The following is a 16,711-nucleotide window of genomic DNA, read 5'->3' as shown; positions in this document are numbered from 1 at the left end:
ATGGCTTTCTGTGTATGTGCTTGATTTATAAATATATTGAGAGCAGGGATGTTGTGTTGATAAATTAAAACAGGGACACTAAATATACGCTAGTGTGGACTTTCCACCAGTAGTCTCTTTGTTCAGACACATTTTAAAAGTTGTGCCAGCAGTGTAAAAGAGAGGGGAAAGTTTCCACATGACTCTTGTTATCTGCAGCAATATTTTTTTAATTGTTGCCTCGTTACTGTGCAGCCAAATAAATGTAAAGCACTGTATGTTTCTGCTGCCAGTGGGAAGCACACTGAAAATACAACTGTGCATCCACTAAGAGAGAATGTCATCCTCATACTGCTTTCAGCGTAAAGAGCAGGCTTCCCAAAGTCACTCCTGAACTTGAAAAGACACACAGAGAGAATTCCAATAGAAACAGGGTTTTGTTAGTCAAATAAACATTCCTCCCCTGTAGTCTTTGCAACCCAAACTATGTACAATCTTGCAAGTTAGAGCTTATTATTAATTTGCACAAATAATGTACCGGGCAAATGAGGCCTGTTTAAGCGCCTGATCCCATTGGCTCCAATGTGCTTTGGATAAGGGCCTTGCTGCTCATGGAAGATCTGTGGATACATCATGGCTTTCTTCAATTTGTTCATTATTTAATCGTATTGAGATTTTTACTCTATAGATTGATTGTGAATATTTGATGAATTTCATGATGTTGTTTCTGTTCTCCAATTGGAAGACCATAGAAGTACTAGTAGTACTCATGCATAAAAGTTAATTTTCCACCAATATGCCTCCATTTGAGTTTGAAATGTGTTGTGTACAGATGTTTTGACCGATCTCAATTGATTGCTTTGATGTTCTCAGAAAGTGAACACAAAAGGGGAACATATGTGGCAGAAGTGATTTCATATGATTAGTCCCTGATAACACAAAATCTGATTTGCCCAACTCAGCTACTAATACAGGAATACCAGAATGTAAAATTGACTGGAAAACTGGAAAGTAAAGTTAAACTTACTAACCTAATTCCATTGCATAAACTGAAACAAATTGCAAAAGTTACCAAACAGCATAAATGGTGAAAGTTCAGAGTTCAATTTCTCCTGATTTTCCTGCCCCCTGTCTTGATGCTTTAGCTGTGGGACCCAATATTTCTCAATAGAATACAATTTCCTATTATTATTTCTTTAGTTCCAGCCACAGGCATATATGCTGTGTACACCACTAAAAATAACACTCTCCCTAAACAGATTAATTTGAAGAGAATTAGCTCTCAAACAACAGTCAATGAAAGTAAAATGGAATGACAAGATTTTACTATTTCTTTCTTTTATTTAATCGTTTAATTTTAATTTAATGTATACATGCAGGAATGGTGTCCCTAGCCTCTGTTTGACAGAAGCTGGGAATGGGCGACAGGGGATGGATCACTTGATGATTATTTGTTCTGTTCATTCCCTCTGGGGCACCTGGCATTGGCCACTGTTGGAAGAAGGCTACTGGTCTAGATGGACCTTTGGTCTGACCCAGTATGGCCGTTCTTATGTTCTTATCCAGTAAAAGATGCGCCTGCCCTTTGGCTAGGCACTTCTTGACAATTCAGAACATACAACCACACAGTGGCCCTTCCTGTAATCCATGTATTCTATTTAGGTTCTTCTACCACGCTCATCACCATAGTATCTGAGCTCCTTCCAGAGGTGCAAATAAATGTTCCTTTCTAAGTGGAGTACTTTGCATTTGTCCTTATTGAATTTCATCCTATTTTCTTCAGACCATTTCTCTAGTTTGTCCAGATCATTTTGAATTTTAATCCTATCCTCCAAGGCACTTGCAACCCCTCCCAGCTTGGTATCATCCACAAACTTTATCAGTGTACTCTCTATGCCATTATCTAAATCATTGATGAAGTTATTGAACAGAACTGGACCCAGAACTGATCCCTGCAGGTCCTCACTTGATATGCCCTTCCAGCTTGAGTGTGAATGACTGATAACTAAACTCTGGGAAGGGTTTTACAGCCAGTTATGCACCAACCTTATACTAGCTCCATCTAGGTTGTATTTCCATAGTTTGTTTATGAGAAGGTCACACGAAACAGTATGAAAAGCCTTACTAAAGTTAAGCTATACCACATCTACTGCTTCCTGCCTGTCTACAAGGCTTGTTACCCTGTCAAAGAAAGCAATTAGGTTGGTTTGATACGATTTGTTCTTGACAAATGCATGCTTACTGTTACTTATCACCTTTTTTTATCTTCTAGGTGTTTGCAAATTGATTGCTTAATTATTTGCTCCATTATTTTTCTGGATATTGAAGTTAAGCTGACTGGTTCACTTTGCATTTGTTCAGAAAAGTTGTGAGTTGCTCATGCAGAAATTAATGTCAGAGTCTTGGGGCTCTAGGCCAGTGGTGGGCAACCTGCGGCCTGTGGGCCGCACAAAGCCCGTCAGGGTAATCTACTGGTGGGCCGCCAGACAGTTTGTTTACATTTGCATGGCCACCCGCAGCTCCCAGTGGCCCCGGTTCACCCTTCCCGGTCAATGAGACCTGCAGGAAGCTGTCTGGCGGCCGCCAGCGGATTGCCCTCATGGGCTGCAGGTTGCCCACCACTGCTCTAGGCTCCAGAGACTCTTGGGTCTTTTAGGGTGCAAGAAAGCCCTGTCTCCTGCACAAATGAATGTTCCTCTTTCATTGGACAAATTCTGTTGTGGCTGAGGGCAAAGTAGTCAAGGCAGTCAAGATCTGAGAGTGAGGCTATCCTTCAAGTATCCTAGCTCCAGACCATTTGGCATCTTGAGAATGAGGACAGAGACCTTAAGCTTTGTGTGGTATTCTGGAGGGAGTACAGGGTGGTGTTCTTGTGCTAACCCATGCAGCTGAAGAGGTAGGCCACTACATTCAGCACCCATTGCAGTTTTCTCAGGACCAATGATTTTAGGACCAAGTAAATTGTGTTGCTGTTATCCAAACAATATTACTATGACCGGGTCATCATCAGCAAGGATGGAACACAGTCTTCCAACCCAAATGGAGATGGTGGAAGAATGTGTTACTCACTGATGCTTCTATGTGAGAGCTCAGCATCAGTGAAAGGTCCTGAAGACTTTTTATGCTGTGGACAAGGTCTGGAGGTACCTGCAGCTGAACCTAATGCTTTGATTGATTATATACAGAATTATGATGTGAAAATAATGTCAAATTTAATTGCATAGAGTTAGGAAATTAGCTTTACAATTTCCTCATTAGCTTTAACTCGACTCCCCTGTATACACTGCATTATGGTAGGGTCTGTTATTACAAGACCCTCCAGCATGAATGCTAGTTTTTGCCTTTGCTACGTGAGTTGGTATAATAGAAATCAATTCAAATTATTATTAATGATAATTAAAAACAAATATAGTTCAATAATTAGAAATAGAAATGACCTGACTTGAAAATAGGCAACTTTGGCATTTATGTAGCAAGAGGAACCTGTCACCTTGATGGGAAATCTTTCTATTCTATTAATGTTACCTAAAGCCGCTACATTTTTTAAATGTTTCTAGTCTATCAGCATATGTGGTTGTCTACCGTTCTCTTCCCAACTCATCTCTCCCCACCCCACTTACTTGCAATAAGGATATTATTTTTCTTAGGAAACACATTGGTCCAAATCCTCAGTTTGTGTAAATCAGCTTAATTCCATTGATTTTAGGTGGAACTACACAGATTTCCACAAGCTGAGATCTAGCCACCATGTTAGATATCATTATATTACAAAATTTATTTACCCTCATATATGGTAATGTCTGTTTTCTACAGCATTAATAGACTTAGGGTCCATTTTATAACCATTACTCATGGGAATAGAACCTTACCCAATTCAGTAGAAAATAAATACCGGACTGCTGATTACCCATATGGGTAAGAAGTATCAGAGGGGTAGCTGTGTTAGTTTGTATCCACAAAAACAACAAGGAGGCCAGTGGCACTTTAAAGTCTAACAAATTTATTTGGACTTAAGCTTTCAACCCCCCCCCCCACTTCTTCAGGTGCATGGAGTGAAAATTAGAGATACAGGCATAAATATATTGGCAGATGAAGAGAAGGGAGTTACCTTACAAGTGGAGAACCAGTGCTGACAAGGTCAATTTAGTCAGGGTGGATGTGGTCCACTCCCAATAATTGACGAGGAAGTGTCAATGCTAAGAGAGGGAAAATTGCTTTTGTAGTGAGCCAGCCACTCCCAGTCCCTATTCAAGCCCAAATTAATGGCGTTAAGTTTGCAAATGGATTGTAGCTCTGCAGTTTCTCTTTGAAGTCTGTTTTTGAAGATTTTTTTGTTGAAGGATGGCTACCTTTAAATCTGTTATTGAATGTCTAGGGAGATTGAAGTGTTCTCCTACTGGCTTTTGGCATATGGGTCAGATTTATTCATGTGAGTAAAGGTATCTAGGCTCAAGACCACATTTTGTACTGTTTTGACATTTTGGGGAGTTGTGACTGCATCTGAGGTAATTTTGAGATGAGTATACAATATTTTTAGTTTGGACAAAAAGGTATCTGCTTAATTCCAAATGACTTTACATTCAAATTCACTTTATGTAAAATATAAAATTCACCTTTACTTTCTCCTTGGAAAGGAGCCTTCATTTATCAATAGATTTTCTTAAGAATATTGATAAGTAATTCTTTCTGTTATAGTAAAAGGGAACACAGTATAAGCTCCTTCATAAACAGCTTGTAGCTTTCCAACGATGGTTTTTTGGTTTGGCATATTGGCTTTCCATTTATGAGCCAAATGTAAGAGAACATCTGGTTTGTTTTATCATTAATTCTGGGAATGTCCATTTATAATGCATTTTTGGGAATTGTTTTTGTTATTCCTGGAGAGCACTGTAATGAACAATCTTATGCTTGTTCTATTGGGAGACACATTTCAGCTTAGGGGTTGTTTTGCAGACTTAATTATATTAGTTACAATCTTCTTTTTATTGCCAGAAAGTGTGTCCTGTTAAAATGAATTGCTGAGAAAGCTGCTGAGAAAGTGGCCTCTGTGGAAAACCAAACTTCCTAATATTTTGCTTTTGAAAATGAAATTCAGGGCTCTTTTCTGGAAATCTGGCATCCATTCATCCAACTGAAGGAAACACACTATAAGTAATACACATTTTTTTTTATTTGTTCCCAGATATCCGACCAACTTTGAAATCATTGAGTGGAGAAATTGTTCTGACTATTGTGGAAAGTGACACCCCAAACATCCCAGCCTTATTCTAGAATTCCCAGATCTGTCTGTATTAGATCACATAGCTTTATAAATTGAAGTAAGATTTTCCCAGGTCACTTAGGCAACCAGTGGTACATGTTGCATTGTGAGTGAAGGCCAGACCAGATGGTAGCCTGGCTTGGTTATGGAAAAGTTGGAGTTGTATCAAATCTATAGCTGAAAGAGCTCTACAGGGCTTAGCTTTGTGAATGTATTATATTATTGCCTGGTGGTTAGAAGTAGGGACTGGAGGTTAGGAAACATGGGTTCTAATCCAACCTCTAGCCTTTCCTTTGCATGTGTCCCCAGCAAAAATTCTCTTAACTTCTCTGTGTTTCAGTATCCTCATTTGTAAAATAGGGATAATGAGCCTGTGTGAAGCCCACCGATGTAATTTGAGAGTTTTCCCACAGACTTGCATGGGCATTGGCTCAGGCCCATTATTTATATCTTGGGGGATCTAGCCACATTTTTTTTCTGTTATAGGCTAATCATCCGTGGGTTTAAGATCATGCCAGATAAGAGCTAACATTTAGTCCTTATTTTGTGTTGATTTTATTCATTTTCTTAAAACAACCATAACAAGAGCTGCAAGTGCCAATGTGGGGTGGTTTTGAGGCAGGTGAGCTAAATAATACAGAATGGAGAGACAAGTGGCATCAATAGAAAGAGGAAAGTATTGTATGCCGAACAGGGGAACAGTAAGGCAACTGAGCTCCAAGCAGTCACCTGCAGGTTGCATGAGTGAAAAAGATCAGATCAGCAGGGCATTGGAACAGTTTTTATAGTGGGCTTGCTGAAAATGGAAACCATGTATTTGGTTGTACTTCAAACCAGGAGGTGCTGCTGCATCCCTGGTTCCAGCATCCCTGAATCAGCTCCAGATAACTTAGGTTAGCCCCATATTTTTAAAGGAATCAAATGATCCATTGAGTATGTAAGTGCAGAGACAGATAATCAACAATTCCTTGGCTGCATTCTCCTACAAAGGGAAACATTTCCTTTACCAATGGTACAATCTATAATCTCAGCCTATAGATAAGGAAATGCTTATGTATTGATTTTATGTTTATCCAGGCCCAATTGTAAGACATCTCTGAGGGGATCAGCAGCTGGGGAATATTTTGGATCTTCAGGAATTTTCTGTGGCCCCAGTGTATTATTCCCAAACCTTCTGGGAATCCCAAATTTCATGCCAAAAGTCACAGGCATCTGTCTTACATTTTGAACATTTGTCATTAATATTCTTATTTAATTCAAGCATCCGTTTAGGGGTCATCATTTATTCTCTGTGAATAAAATTTGCTACATGTAACCAGTCTAGGTCTTTAGTTTAGTCATGGAGTTCTGATCTGCCCATTCATCGTTTACGTCCAAATGCATTCTCCATTTGGCTTTGGGATTCTCACTGAAGTTGGATGCTTACCAATCAAGGCTTTATACAGAGTAGAAACCTTTTTCCATTCTCAAGATATAACTGAAAGCTGTCACCAGGGGTGATTAAATTCAGGCTCTTTGGAAGATCTACAACTGGTTATCTTCATGGGGGCCGGATTAGCACCTAGCAATGCACTGTGAGTAAGGGGCAGTGCATAGTTGCACTGCCCCAAGAGCACAGCAAAGATCAAACTGTGAAGCAGAATCAAAAATTCATTGGTTCCTGTTTCTCAATTGCACCAACCTTGTGCTGTTCACTTCCCCTTCCACACCAGCTCTGCTGCACTAGCTGGTGCACTGGATAGGCTCAGCCAAGGCTTCACCCACTCCTCACCCCTTTCTGCCCACTCCCTGCTCACCTATTCTATCCCTGTGTTGTAACCTACAATAGAGGTAGCCCATGCAGAGGTGCTGTGGGGAGGGATTTATGCTTGCTTACTGCCCTGCATGGGGCACATAGGCAGGCTAACAACTGAGCCCATAAAATCTGTCTGAGTTGCATTTCTCTTTAAAGGGAGTATTAGTCAAGTGGTAGTTGGCCCTGAGCCCCTCAAAGAACATTGAAATCTCCCATCATTCCATAAACATCCAACAAAATGTTGATTCCAGATTCCTCACACTGCTGCAGCAGGGGAGAATTAATTTAATTCTCTGAGTTCATTTTAGCAGAAATGCTATTGAGTTTGACATAGCTGTTGGGAACGCCTAGAGCTGCAACCATTTTAACTGATCATCTCATTTATATCATATTAATGTTCACAAAACCAGGAATTAAAATGGGGGGTCAGGAAGTGGTGGTACTATAGTCAACCTCTGCCCTGAATCCTAGAGTAGCTGAATGTTCCTTTATGACAAGGGACTACATCTTCCCGTGAAGTTGTATATCACTTAGCAGTATGGGGCCCCAATATAGAGGGAGGTCTTCAGGTGCTACCTCCATGCAAATAATAACTAATAGTAAAGTTTCTGCTGACATGTTGAGCAATGAATTGATCAACACTTTTCGCTTTTAATTTGTTTTCAGTAGGCTCCAGAATCAACATTTCTTTAAGATGAAGTTGTTCACACACACTTTAGAGCTGCTAGGCTTGATTCCCATTTCTCACATGTGTAAAATAGGAATAATTCAATACAATGAAAAAAATCCAACTTTTAGTGTAAAATAAATGAGAGATAAGAACCAGTTCTACTGTTTCCATCTTCAGACTTGGGAAGATAGCACTGTATCACTTCTTATTTCGAAGGCTGTCTCTACAATCACAATCGTTAGAAACTCCCCCCTCTCTCCAAAAATTGGATTCATCAGAAACTAATGGGGGTACAAAAGATAGGTCAGTGCAGTATATAACCATGTAGCTGCTCAATCCCTGAACAACATTCAGGTACTATTAGGGGGTCAGATCCTCAACTAGTACAGACCTACGCCAGTTTACACCAGCTGGGCATATGGCCAATATAAGCCAAAATCACACGGAAACTTTCACTCTCACACCCTCTATATTAATAAATAAATACAGCTTTCAAAATAAATGAATGATTAAATGAATCTAGTCTGGCATAGTGCATTTGAAACACATTTTTTAAAATGAGGGTCAAAATGAAGGTAATCTAAAGCAGTAGATCAGTTATATACTGAAATCATGGAAATATGCAAGTCCCTTTATTACAACAGTGCTGGTGGAGTGGCAGACTGTTGTTCTGAATAATTCCCAGAATGAATTAAATAGTCTGGTGGGATAGAAAACTCACACAGAAGGCAGAAACCAAGCATCATTAAAATAACTTGGTGAGGGGTCCAAGAGAAGCCAAATGATTTATGCTAGCGTGCTGCAGAAATAATTAATCCTCCTTCAGGTAATCATGAAATCCATTGCAAAGCACCAATGGTTTGGTCATTAATTAACGTCACCAGACCAAATTCTTGAAGTGTTTGTACTTGTCACAGTAGGATTTAATTCAGTTCCAAACTTTACATTATCTGTATTCCACAGTTGGGAGATGCTGAACTAGTTTATTCCACTCAGCACATGGGCGTTTGAAGGCCTGAGATATAGCAGGTATTGTATTTATCTACCTGAGTTGTCATCACCCAGCAGAACAGCACAAATCTAATTATAATAATACAGTTAGGTGTATGCTACAGTCAAGCCAGGATGCAAAGGATGAGATCTGTCAGGATGGGGAGGGAACTACCATCGTGTTTTCTGGTACCCCTATTGCCACTGAGAATGGAATCCAGGCCTTCCAGCGAGTTGCTGTTGAAGCTGTGGGCACTGAAGTTGAGGGTTGGGAACACCAGTTTTGACACTGTCCTGTCATCTCCCTATTACAGGCCATATTGTTATCTTGGCATGCAGATAACAGGCCTATTGGCACACCTATTGGCCGCCTTTCTGCCATGGCAGCCATAAATACAGTTTGTGACTGACCCAGACCAGTCGGTGGGTGCAGGAGTCTGGTAGAAGGCAAATATATTGGCCATTGGATGAATAGTTTTCTGTTCCCTGAGTGACCAGAGCAGGGGCTGCCCTAGAGCAATCAGGAACCTGCTAGAACCAATTAAGACAGGCAAACTAATTAAGACACCTGTAGCCAGTTAAAAACTTACTAGAATCACTGGTGGCAGGCAGGTTTATGTGGTGTTTAGATGTTGCTTGTAATTATTAGAATTGGGAGTACTGGCTGTTGGGAGTCTGAAAGGACAGGAAACAGGAAGGAGTGGGGAGGAGTTGAGAGGCTGGGAGAGAGGTACAGAGGGTGCAGCAGCAGCAGCTTGATAAAGAGGTTTCCACTTTGAAAATAAAGTCCTGTTGAAGCTTGTTAGTACCTTGCCTGGTTGATACAACAGCTAATCAGGACACCTGGTTTAAAAAGGACCTCCCATCAGTTAGTGGGGGTTGTGCAAGGAGTAAGAAGGCATGCTGCTGGAGGACTGAGGAGTACAAGCGTTACCAGGCTTCAGGAGGAAGGTCCTGCGGTGAGCATAAAGAAGGTGCTGGGGGGAGGCCATCGGGAAGTAGCCCATAGAGTTGTAGCTGTCACGCATCTGATAAAGGAGACATTGTAGATTGCTGCTATCCACAGGGCCCGGGGCTGGAACCGGTGTAGAAGGTGGGCCCAGGTTCGCCCATCCCCCCAACTCCCTATCTGACACAGGAGGAGTTGACCTGGTCTGTGAGACACACCAGAGGGGAGGGTCTAATTTGGAAAGGGATCTGGCCTGTCCCCAACCCACTAGGTGGGACAACAGACACTGCGAAGATTGTTCTCCGTTTCCCCAATGCTGGCTAGTGATGAGGTTAGCTGAGTGAATGGCAGGTTTGAGCCTCTAGCAAAAGCAGCCAAACGGATGGCTGCCATGAACCTCTGAGGCGAGCAAATCCACCCAAAAGTGTAGGACCCACCAAGGCAGAGGAGGAACTTTGTCACAAGTTGCACAGTACAGTGTGTTGTTCTTTTTAAGGCCCTATAACTAACAATAAATATGTTATGAATGGAGGCTTTTTGGAAAAGGCATAGGAAGTTGGTTTAATATGAGAGTGAAAAATGATCCAATTGTCTCTTCTTTTCCACCCATAGTCACTGAATCAGTTGATAGACAGCAGGTTTAAAACAAACAAAAAAGGAAATATTTTTTCACACAATGCACAGTCAACCTGTGGAACTCGTTGCCAGAGGATGTTGTGAAGGCGAAGACTATAACGGGGTTCAAAAAAGCACTAGATAAATTCATGGAGGATAGATCCATCAAGGGCTATTAGCCAGGATGGGCAGGGATGGTGTCCCTAGCTTCTGTTTGCCAGAAGCTTGGAATGGGAGACAGGAGATGGATCACTTGATGATTACCTGTTCTGTTCATTCCGTCTGAAGCACCTGGCATTTCCCAATGTTGGAAGACAGGATACTGGGCTAGGTGGACCATTGGTCTGACCCAGTATGGCTGTTCTTATGAGAACAATGTGGATGGTCTCCTAATGTGTGGCTGTTTTGGATTTTAGTTGTTGTTTTATTGTGAATTGAGTCCTGGTGTGGACTGATGGCCCTTAAGCAAGATGTTGGCCATTTATCCACAGAACAGGTGGCGGCAGTACCAGCTTCCCCCACACTGCACCGCCAGTATGCTTCAACTTCTGATAGACCTAGTTCAGCATCCTTCCTTCCAATGGGAAATTGAAAAGATGTAAATGCTCCTTATGGCTCCACACTTCGCACCATGGCTGGGTTTCTTTGACACTTGGGAAACAAATGTGGACATTAATATAAAAAACAAAATCAGGAAAATGTCACCTGCTTTAAGTGAATTCACTGGCTCTGGGGCTCCATAACTGCTTACGTTGTGGCTTGCCTGTGAAGGGCCCATCTCTCTCATTTCCTGCTATGTTATTTAATGTCATTTTTATGGATACTATGGCCCAAGACTGTGGCATTGCTAAGAGTCCTGAGATTTTTCAGGTAGTCCTGGGAGCCCTTCCTACCCCACAAAAGTCTGAGGCTCATACCAAAGGCCTGCTAGTTTCTTTTGATATGTATACACAGCAGACAGGAGGCACAACTGTAGCACGTGTAGGCATACCTCAGCTAGCACTGATTGAGCTAGCTTGCTAAAAATAACAGTGTGGCTGCGGCAGCACAGACAACAGCCTGGGCTACCTGCCCAAGTACAATCTCACCTGGATAGGGTGACCAGATGTTCTGTTTTTAACATGACAGTCCCGTATTTAAGGCCTCCTGCAGGTGTCCCAACTTGTTCTTAACAACAGGCAATTGTTTGGTATTTTCTGCCTCCTCCCCCATCATTCCTGGTGGGTCCTGTTGCTGGCTGGATCCCTACTCTCCAGCCGCCTGCCCGCCCACCAGTGCTGAGTGGGAGGGTCCAGTGGCCGATGATGGGGGTGGCTGAAAAAGGCTGGTGTGAGGTGAAGCTGCGATGTATGCGGGGCCAGGCTGCTCCCCCTGCTGGACCGTCAGTGCAGTCCCTGCTTAGGGTTGCCAGCTTTCTAATTCCAGCAAACTGAACACCCTTGCCCCGCCCACTGCCCTGCCCCTTCCCTGAGGCCCTGCCCCTTCTGGAGGCCCCGCCCCCGCTCACTCCATCCTTCCTCCCTCTGTCGCTTGCTCTCCCCCACCCTTTCTCCCATGCTCATTTTCACTGCAAGGACCCAAGAGGAATATTTATTGTTTTGACAGATGTATTATGCTAAGTTCCGGTTTTATTTGTTACAGGACACTAGAGTTGGCAGCAAAATAGTCAAAAAGGGTAATTTAAAAAAAAATGAAATTTCACAAAGGTTTTCATGATTCTTTCCCTCCCCTCTTCCCATTTTTTGTAACCAGCTCCAGGTTTTTTGTTCACTAAAGTTATTGTAATTTTATGTGTGGAATTAGGACCACACATTATCACATCTGCACTAGGTCCATTAAAGGCCCACTCCTGAAGCCCAAATATGAATCCATAGAGTATAACCACAGAAATGCACCTGTCCAGATACCTATATACATAAATCTGTAGAAACTGACTCCCACACCAACATGCAGATACACACGTGTATTCATGTGTACACATCTAGCATGCACTAACACATATACTTCCACATTATTTATTATTACAATGGTTGTTCAGTGCCTAGAGACCCCAACTAAGATCAGGACTCCAGGGTGGTAAGTGCTGGACATACACATAAAATGAGAGAGTTTGTAACAAAGAGTTTATAATGTAGCTAGACAAAGATGGGGAGAAACGTCTGATACATTGGCTCATCTGCAATTACTACTCAACAACATTCACTTTTTAAGAAATAATACATTTCTTTTAGAGTTCCCTTCTCTTTTAAAAACTTGTTATGAAATGAATACACCCACATTTTATGTCATCAATTTTTTTGTGCGCAAGCCAGCAAAAGGAATAAAAGTCAAAGAGTTAGGCTGCAAATTTTATTCACACAGGTGTACACACATGCGGCAATACACACACCTCCCTACATAAAATGACACAGTCTCTTATACACATACAGTGCATGCATGCACACACTTGCCTACACAGAGACACTTTTTCATACACTTTTCCAGGGGCCGCCTAAATCACCTAGCTAGGAAGGGAGGAGGGTGGGGGTGGAGGAGAGAGGATAGGGAGGGAAAGAGCCCAAGGACAAGAGCAGGGTGGTGAGGAGGGACTATTGGGGGTATGGGAGTGGATGGGGATGCAGGGGGAGGCAGAAGTCTACAGGTGCATGAGGATGTGGGGGGCATGGGTGAATAGGTAGATAATGGGAGTGCCACAGTGTATGGAGGTGAATGGGGTGCAGGGCTGTGGGGGGTGAGGGACATGGGGGTGGTGGCTCTGGGCGGTGGAGAGGGTGGGTGGGAGAGTGCTGTAAGTGGTTCAGGGCTGGGATGGGTAGGTGTGGGGGACAGGATGGGATGGGGGAGGGATGCAGTGAGGGGGATGGGGACAGATGAAGTAAGGGGGAGTGGGGGTGGGACGGGGAGGGATGCGTGATGGGGTATGGGTGTGTGGGGGGGGTTGGGATGGGGAAGGATGTAGTGAGGGGGATGGGGGTGCAGCCCCATTCCCAGCACTCGGAGATGGGGATACACATACCTCAAACTCCTGGGTGCCGGCGATGGGACGACAGACAGACTGCAGTTCACTGAAGGGCACGTGCCATAGCTCGAGCCCAGCCACACGAGGAGCATGAGGAGAAGAGGGCTGGGCAGCAGTGGGAGAGGCGCGCACCACTCCACCCCCCCACAGCCATCTGCTGAGCGCTCGCGAGTTCCTCCCCTGCCCGGACCCAGCCAATGGGAGCTGTGCCTGAGGGCAGGGGGCAGGGCACACGTGCCCCATCCCCACCCCATCCCTAAGGCTAAGAGCCGGACATGCTGGCTGCTTCCCGACCCGGGAGCCGCACAGCATGATGGCTAGCAGGGAGGCTGCCAGCCCTGCTGCGCGGTGCAATGGCGCTGCCAACCAGACAGTCAACGGCCCAGTCAGTGGCGCTGACCGGAGCCGCCAGGGTCCCTTTTTGATCCGGTGTTCCGGTCCAAAACCAGACACCTGGTCACCCTACACCTGCTGCGTGCCAATTCTGGAGTGGGGGTGGGAGGAGAAAGTGATTTCCAGCCTCTTCCTGCCCTGGATCTACAGGCTTCAAAGCAGGCCCCCCTCCCGGCAGGGACTTAGCGCCTAGGTTGCCTGTAAGCTGCGCGGCTGCGCAGCGGGCTATCAAGGGCCGCGCAGGTGGGGAGAGGTGCCCCTCCCGCGGCCCAGCCCTGACCCATCGGAGCTACTGCGGCCATGGAGAGGCGCCCGTCCCCTGGCCCAGCCCCGCTGGAGCTGCCGCGACGGTGGAGAGGCACCCCTCCCCCAGCTTGACTCCGCCAGAGCTGCCGCAACCGGGAAGAGATGCCCTTGCCCCAGCCCAGCCCTGAGCTGCTGCTGCGAGAGAGGGCTGGGGGCAGTCCTCTCTCCCCTGGGTAGCCTGCACCCCAAAATCCTCATCCCCAGCCCCCCCCAGAGCCTGCACCTCCAGTCAGAGCGCCACACCCCAATCCTCTGCCCCAGCCCTGAGCCCCCTCCCACACTCCAAACCCCTCGCCCCCACCCCCGCCACACATCACCTCCATATTGGTGCACATAAGGAAATGCATTCCGCACATGTACGTAAAAAATTAGAGGAAACACTGCTTAGAACCCTCTTCGCCTGCCCCACACCACCCTTGGTCCTGTCCCCAAAGAGCGTAGAGCTGCTCCGTCCCCTAGGCACCCTCTGCTGCTGAGCCACCTCTCTGGCCAGGCTCCGTGGCCACTGAAGCCCCTGCAGTCAGGTTCCCCGGGCCCTGGTGCACAATGCATCCTTAGGGCTTAACCCCTTCCTGCCCGTGCTGTAGCCAAAGGCGGCTGTGTTATGTGAGTGACCAGCAGCAGCCTGGTGGTGTTAGCCGTCTTTCGACACTGTGCGGGCAGAAGGGACAAGCTGCTTCCTGTGGAGGGGAAGGGGAAAAGAGATGAGCTCTGTAAAGATATGGGCCAGGTCATCCCTTCCCCACTCCTCCTCCTCCTGCGGCTGGAAGCAGCTCGCATCCCTTCCCTCCCACACAGTGCCAAAAGATTGTTGCTGGCCACATTCTGGTGTGAATCCTGGCAGAAATCTGGGGGGGAGGCATTTGACCCTGTATGCCCCCTCATGCATTGCCTCAGGAAAATGCAGCGCCAGACACCAGGAGAGGCGGGTCCTTCCTGGGGGCCCAGCCAGGCATGGAGGGCAGAGAGTGCTGGGCAGGGAGGGTCGGTCAGTTGGTCACCACCCCTGTGTGAGAGAGGTGTGCAGGAGTGTGTGTGTGTCACATCTCCCGTGTGTGTGTGTGGGGGGGGATGGGGTAGGGGTGTGTGTGTCACCCCCTCCTTGTGTGAACCCTAAAGCCTTAAAGATAAGAAGGTAAATAACAAGAATCCAACTATGCAGTATTTCTTTTTAACAGGGACTCAGTCAACTTAATGTTATTTTGAACGTTTGTACCGCATAGTTCTGATTGATTGCCATGGAACTCACTTGAATACGAATAATTCTACCAGGTATCAGCATAGGGAAATATGGTCACCCTATACCTGGGACTCTACATATGTACTTGGGTGGCTAGCCCGTGCCACCACCTCTTCTGCCACAGCTACACTGCTACTTTTAGGAAGTTACCCAAGCTAGCTTTGATCAAGTTATGCCTACGTGTGCTATTCTGATTGCCATATAGACATACCCTTTGTTCTCTCAGTCACTGGCCTCTCCACTGAACCAGCTAGACTGCAAAAATACCAGTAAATACCAGACTCGAGGAAGTGCACATACATTGCACAACAGTGTCTGAATGTTTATGAGTACAGTAGAAATTTGACTTCTAGTGGTCATAACTATTTTTGCATCACTCTTGGAAGTAGCTGAATTTAACAAGTATGTACATTATTAGGAAATGAGGTCTAAATCTGACCCACCCAAACTTCTGGGTGTGTTTTTGGGAAAAGAAAGTAGACTGTAAAAAAAGATACCCTTTTTGCATTTGCAATTAACTGAATGCACAAAACTGGAGATGCAATTAATTCTCTGCGCAAATTGTAGCATGTATATTTCGAACTGCCTGATTTGCAGATGCAATCAGCTACAGTATTTTGTAATTAGCTGTTGACACAAAATTATGCAGGCAGTAACAGAAACAATGAATATATTTATATATAATTTATGACCCTTTTTGGTTCCCATGACAGGGTTACAGTACAAAAGCCATGACACGCTCCAAAGCAATATCTTTTTTACATTCAACTGTCTTTTTCCAAACACACACCCAGAAGTTTGGGTGGGGGGCAGATTTAGACCTCATCATAGCAATGACTTTGACAAGTATGTACATTATTAGGAAATGAGATGGGCTCAGTGTTCTAATACATCTTTCCCCAATTTCCGGATGACACACATAATGGCTTCTGGCATGGGGCCCTAGGCATGATCCTCCAAGCCAGACTTCATTATCAGGCGTTCCAACTTTGCCTGGAGTTTTTTATTTGACTGGGCTGGAGAGATATGATCAGAAATTTCCGACTGAATGTATTTTATTTTAAGGTACATGGAGGAATAAAATGCCAGGAGTTTATCCTCTTATTCGTCAGTTACAATAGTCAATTGCATTTTCTATCTTCTGATTCAGATCTTCTATCATGGAATAAGATTCCAAGGAACATGTGCTGTTTGACAGGTCAGAATTTTATTTCTTAACGTCTGAAAAAATGTAAGGCTGCCGGTTCTTGTCCTGGAGAGCTTACAGACTAGAGTAAATAAAATATAATGCACTTTGTGAGGTGAAGAAATAATGATGTGAGGAGAGCAGTGGAAGGGGTACAACAAAAGAGATCATGTGATTTGTATTGTAAGTTGCGCCTATATTTAATTAGTTCCAAGTGTTTTTGTTCCCGTTTTAAGGACACCTGAAAGAAGAGAGTTTGACAAAGAGAGCTCCACAACTCAGATATCAGCAAGGAAAGACAACAGATCC

The sequence above is a fragment of the Chelonia mydas genome, chromosome 2, assembly GCF_015237465.2.
Source record: "Chelonia mydas isolate rCheMyd1 chromosome 2, rCheMyd1.pri.v2, whole genome shotgun sequence".
Lineage (NCBI taxonomy): Eukaryota > Metazoa > Chordata > Testudines > Cheloniidae > Chelonia > Chelonia mydas.
The sequence above is the reverse complement of the archived record's forward strand: the minus strand, read 5'-3'. Positions refer to the sequence as shown.